The sequence below is a fragment of the Centroberyx affinis genome, unplaced genomic scaffold (assembly GCF_046629955.1).
Source record: "Centroberyx affinis isolate AG114_WGS23_722 - 3 ecotype Tasmania unplaced genomic scaffold, CSIRO-AGI_Caff_v1 ptg004376l_1, whole genome shotgun sequence".
Lineage (NCBI taxonomy): Eukaryota > Metazoa > Chordata > Actinopteri > Beryciformes > Berycidae > Centroberyx > Centroberyx affinis.
In genome coordinates this window covers 106,987-113,393 of record NW_027282069.1, presented here as the reverse complement: position 1 = coordinate 113,393, position 6,407 = coordinate 106,987, and the positions used below count along the sequence as shown (strand labels likewise).

Below are 6,407 nucleotides of genomic sequence, written 5' to 3'. Positions count from 1 at the left end.
TTGCTCAGTCTTCACACAACACAGAGATAATAGATGGGCTCCAGCTGTCCAGCCTCCATCAAAACAATATTCCTGCTTTATGTAAACATTTCAAATGTTTTGAAATTTAGAGACCAGCATGTTGTCACACTTTTTACTCATCAATAGATGGACTCCAGCTGACTTTTGTCAAGCTGCTTACTCAAAATCTCTATCAAAACATGATTCCTGCATTATGTAGGTTGTCCTTGGTTTCAAATGTTTTGAAATGTACTTTTCATAGGTTTTTGCTGACTACAACATACAAGCAACCTTATGGAGTATTGTGAGGAATTAATTTCTCATATAATTAAAACAGTACTGTATTGTGCAAGCTGATCACCCAGTTAGCCATGCTGCCATTTCCACAAGTAAGAGTTAACCGTGTTCAAGGCACAGCAGGGCTGCTCCCACTCCCAGCTCACACATGCACCAAAGTCACATACACACATCGGGATCCATCCGAGCACTCACACTCACATACACAGATGCAGGGCAGCACTGGCCAAAGCCCCGATGGTTCAGAGGATGGAGTGAGAAGGAGAAGAGAGGAGAGAGGGAGGCTAGGACCAGTACAGTCGCCCATCACACTGCGTAGACGACAGACAGAGATGACAAGAGAGATGGTGGAATGACGGATCATTTTGCGTTCTTTAGCTGGTTGGAAAGCCAGTCCAGGCCCTCATAGAGACGTCTCCACTGGTGGCGCACGTGGCCTGGATATACCAGTCGCGATGGTGCAGGGAGTGCAGGCACAGCTTGTCTGTGATCTCAGCTGCGTTCATGGCATTGGGCAGGTCCTGAAGGAGAGGAAAGGCATCACACTGCTTATGAGAAAAGGAAAACTGTAAACTTGTCAATTTATTTCACTATCAGCAACTAACAATCCCTGTAAAGTTCTCCACTTTGAGGCTCATCATTCTAAGAGGCATGGCGAGGCAGAGAAGCAAGTTCACCTGTTTGTTGGCAAACACAAGCAGCGCAGCGTCTCTCAGCTCATCCTCAGCCAGCATCCGCGTCAGCTCCTCCTTCGCCTGATGAATTCGCTCCTCGTCATCACTGTCTACTACAAAGATCAAGCCTGAAAAATGGAAATGGATGAGTGAAGTCTGGATTGTGGAAGCAGATGAAGATCAAATGTAATCGAAGATTCAATCCACAAGGGCCTGATGCTTGTAAAATAGGCTTTGAGCTATCTGGAAGCAACAGGAAACATCTTACCTACTGTGTTATGGAAGTAGTCCTTCCATAGTGGCCTACTTTTGTCCTGACCACCCACATCCCACACTGTAAAACTGATGTTCTTGTATTCTACTGTCTCAACATTAAAACCTGTGGAGGGAAAGAGAGAGACAGACAGACAGACAGACAGACAGACAGAGAGAGAGACAGCATGAAATGGACAGAGATAAAAAAAAAAAGTCAGTTATCAATGGAGCCATAATAACAGTGCAACATGCCCAATGCCAAGATATTAGCTTAGGATAAAGGTGTGTATTCCTCCAGAGAGTAAAGTTTTCATTTCAACTACAGTGAAAAGAATCTCTAAAGGTGGACTGACTGCCTGAGGACTCAGTTAGACCTGGGATGCCAGGTAAGTGCACTTAACTACCTGGTGGGATAGACAACCAGCAGATAGGAGTTGGAACCACTGGACTAGCTTTATATGTTAAAGCAGCCTGATGTGGCCTCCACGATTCCCTGCTCTCATTACTTCAGGCCCTGAGGCCAGCTTAGGGCAGCGTCTCTGGGCATGTGGGCAGTGATTACAGACCAGAGTGGAGGAGAGGGAACAGGGTGGGAGTCTTTGACGGTCTTCATGAGGTTCATTTCCACTCCTCTACATAAAAACATGGTCAACAAGACAGCAGCAGCCCACACAGCATCAGCCAGTAGGGTAGAAATGTCCAGAGACAGACAGATGCAGGAGGACTCACCGATGGTAGGGATTGTGGTAACGATCTCTCCCAGCTTGAGCTTGTACAGGATGGTGGTCTTTCCAGCAGCGTCCAGTCCTACCATCAGGATCCTCACCTCTTCATTTCCAAAGAGATTTTTAAACAGGCTTGCAAAATTTCCCATTTTGGCTGATCTGCAGAGGTAGAAATAACAGGAGCAAATGGTCAAATCTTTGAAAATGTGGTAGAAAAAGGAGTACTGCAAACATCAATATAAAGAGAGCATCAAAGTGTGAATGTTCCATCTTTAGAAAACAATTCCAGTACTATTCTACCCTTGACTGCAGGATTTTCTCTAGCTTTTAGACAGGGTAGCTGGCAATGTTGCCACTGAGGTGGGTTTTATCCAGGATTGGGGCATTGTTGAAGACCATAGGAGCACAAAACAACAGCCTTTAGCAGCAAAAATAAGGCTACTGAAACACGTTCATAATCCCTATGCACTGAAAAACCATGCAAAACCGTATAATGGGAAAAATGGATTGTGGTGGCTCAAAATGAATCTTATCTGATTAATAGGCCCTTTTCACGTTGTGAGAAACCGGTGCATTACAACTTCCTGTGGCAACTTTATTTTTGCAAAGAGATAACTTTAGGCAAAGAACTTGTAGTTTAGATCCAGGAGTCAACAAAAATAGTCTTTGTAATTCACCAGTGCTCATTTTGGGCAGGTTGTGAAGCGATTTAGTGAGGGCCAGAGCAAGTTGTAATGCACCTGTTTCTCAATGCAGAAGCTGTTACCATGACAATGTGAAAAGGGCCTATTGAAGCTACACAAAGCAAAATCATGAGGAAAAGGTGCTGTGAAAGTCAGTCAGTCACATTGTTGATTTATTTAGACACTTTACATCTGGCCCTCTCTGTAGTGCCTCTAGGTCTCCTTTACACACACACACACACACACACACACACACACACACACACACACACACACACACACACACACACACACACACACACACACACACACAGAGTCTTACTTATGTCACTTTTGGGGTATTCACATAGACCTACATTCATTTCCTGGAGACTTACCCTAACCATAACCATAACCACTACTTGCCTAAACCTAACCCTTACCCTAACCTTAACCTAACCCTAACCTTAACCACTGACCCAAAAATCAGCTTTTTACCAATTGGGACACGGCTTTTGTCCCCAATTGCACAAGCCGTCCCCAATCAACTGGTCTTAAGTCTGGTGTGTGTCCCTGAAAGTGACTTAAGTCACACACACACACACACACACACACACACGTTAGAAGTCTTGTTAGAGCTATACAGAAGGAAAGCTATATAAGAATTTACACTTAGTATTCACACACCGCCAACAGTGAAGTGGAGGACACTTGTAAATGGCCTATGCTCCCTAGAGGAGCAAAGGGCTTAAGTCAAGTAAGTAAGTCATTCACACACCTGCATTCTCAATTTAAAGTTACAGAAGTGCAATCTGATGATTGGCTAAACTACATTGGATACAATTTGAAAGTAAACTTTTTCTTTCATGTTATGGTAGTCTGTTGCCACTTATTCTCCTTATTAATTTGAAAAGATTTAAATTAATAAAATGTAAATTAAATGAAGAAAAAATTGCATTATCATCTCAATAAAGAGGTAGTCACTCTCCTCTTCTCCGCCTCATGATTGAAAATTTTATGATACTGTTCAGGGCATGACTTACTTGATGATTATTTTATTATTTAATTAATTTACAATAAGTTAACTCAATGAGAGAGCAGAATATAAGAATGACATACAGTGTATGATGATTCTGATCATTTCACTCTCCCCACCGTGGTTCAATTTCAGAATAATACCTTTGTTCTATAGTTCTATTTGTTCTAGTGTAAACTTTGTGAGCTTTCACATCTGGCACATGCCAAATTTACTTGTTCTGCTTCTTCCCTGATCCCTATCATGCAGGCTTGCTTGGAATCTAATGATAAAACAATAGGTTTTTGCATAGGTTTTTGGGTAACACTTTACAATATGGTACACAAAATCACTACTTGCCTTGAACTTTCCCTTCTTCTTGGTCTTTTTGGGCTTGGTTCCATCCATGAAAAACAAAAGAAAAAGAATAATAGCAGCGATATATTTTCAAATTTTTTGGTTCTGTATTCACATCTTCTCTTGTTTTACCTTTGTCACATTTAACAGCATCATTGTTCTTCTGCTATTACTTACTTTTCTCTGTTTGAAAATATATCAGATGGTTTGTGTAATTCACATCAACAATATCTGTAACTCACCCAGTGTGGCCACAGCTTCAGGAGCTCCAGTTTTCCTAACCCTAAACCCCACCCTAGGAGTTGGTTTCAAGTCTGTATCACTTACCGTTCAGGAGTTATAAAATTAAGTCCTAGAGAAATGTCATGTAGGTTGGAAGGAGCCTAAAGCCAAGCAGGACACTATAAAAGGAGAAGCACACCTGCAGCTCATTTGAGCTTCGGTTGCCAGCTGTCATTTTGCCAGATTTGTGTGCCATCTGGCCAGTGATTTGAACCGGCAACCTTCAGACTACTAGTCTGCTTCTCTGGGCTACCTACCGCCCAAGTTGCCCACCTATTATTTCTACAAGCCCACTGTAATATAGCAGGCTAAAACCGGCCCTGCTAGAGAGTCCACAGTAGCAAAGCTGAGAAGTTTTGAAATGGCTTCCTGGAATGCTGTGATGGACAACTTAGAGCCAGCCTCCAAAGCCAGTGTGTAGAAATCACCAATGAAATGTGTGGAGTATTCATTTAAAGTCATTATTGTCATGACAGTTGTCCCCAGGGGAGCAGAGGTGGGAAGCTGTAGAGGGGCTTCTTGTTCTGCTTTGATGGGCTGCTTAGTGAGTCTGGAAGACACAGAGTTCTCCTTTACAGCGCTAGAGTTGGTGGCAACAGTGTCTACTGGACACAGGTCTTGCTTCTGGGATTGCTAGGACAGCCATTGTAGTGGAAAGGAGCCAATTTGCAGAAATCCTCCTCTTTGAAATATGCTGAATTCTTATGAAACAACATATTTGTGGTGACAAGAGTATCCAGAGGAAGAGAGGTAGAAAGCTGTGCATCAGCATCCTGGTCTGCTTTGCCTGAGACCAAGTCATTCAGTGTAGCAATGCAAACCTCTTCACAACCTCTAGTTGTCCAGATGGTTCAGCATGAACATCCACAGGTGCAGAGGTGGGAGGTTCTGGTCCAGTGTGATCCTGCTCCACGCCAAATGAGACTGTTGACTGTCCTTTCCCTCCAGTAATGTTCCAGCATTTTCGGGTTTTCTGCACTTTATTTGGCCTGTTAAGATGCTCAGAAGGTATCCTGGGATTTCTGTGGCTGCTATGTTCACAATAAGTTTCCTGAACCAGTCAGTCTCCAATGGTTCTGTAGATTTGTTTTTTCTTAGAATCGCATCTTTTGCTGTTCTCTCAACAATCAGTGACACATCTCTGTCATAAGAGAGTGCATTGAGCATGTTGTTCTCCGTAGTGATGTAAACCCACGGGAAGTAACTGAGAAGGGTCAATAGATTCTCTGCCAGTGGTTTGACCTTGGTTCCCAGTTTTTCTCTGTCAGCAGGTGATGGAATGAAATGTTCAAAGACACCATCAAGGATTGCCATGATACCAGCTTCCTGGACCATTGACACCCTGGGGAACACTGAGATCTCTGCTGGTTTAGGCTTCAGACTGTCAGCGGTTGGGTTTCACAAGTTACACACAACCATCAATATACAGTAATAGTCATTGTTATTTATGGTTTCACAAGAAAAAATAGTTATACCTTTCTGTCAAGGAGCCGTTTGAAGTGCTCCTTTTCCATCTCCATTTGAAGCTCCACTGATATTTTTCTGAGGGTCAAAAGCTGTTTCTGGTGCCATGCCTGTGTAGAACAGAGCTTTAACACTCATTCTCTTTTCATTGATAAGCAGCAGTATCTATATTGGTAGTACACTAGTTTCAGGTTGTTTACTATGCTTACCAAGTCAAGTGGTTGGAGGGTGTCCAACAGTTTGCTGTCAGTCATTCCAATGCACCTACATGTGAAAATGAAATGTGTCACATTTTCAAATGTGTTACTGTCTGCCTAGAGAATCTGCAGTCTCTCCATACTTTATCTTCCATCAAAGCTTTTTCTTACTTACTTATTGACAAAGACGGTCTCCTCCCTGAGCTATTTTCCTAGCTCTTTGATTTTTTCTTGAGGTAAACAGCCACGCTGCGCAGCCAGGAACCTCTTTACACGTTGTTTCTGCAGAGAGGGACATTTGGTTACAGCCTCAGTGAAGGCACTGTCATGTTTATTCAGCAAAGTGAATGTCCTTACCACAATCAAGAAACTGTTTTCCTTCCATCCAGGACCCGCCATGCTTTAGGGGTTGGAAGGAGTCTTAAAATGCTATTCACTGACAGACAGAGTGACATAAAGCTAATCCAAAATTAATAATT

General features: G+C 42.8%; 1 pseudogene; it reads right to left on the bottom strand.

Annotated features, from left to right (window-relative positions):
- Window positions 1–465: 465 nt before the first annotated feature.
- Window positions 466–2,106, bottom strand: LOC139664803 (ADP-ribosylation factor 1-like; annotated as a pseudogene).
- Window positions 2,107–6,407: the final 4,301 nt, after the last annotated feature.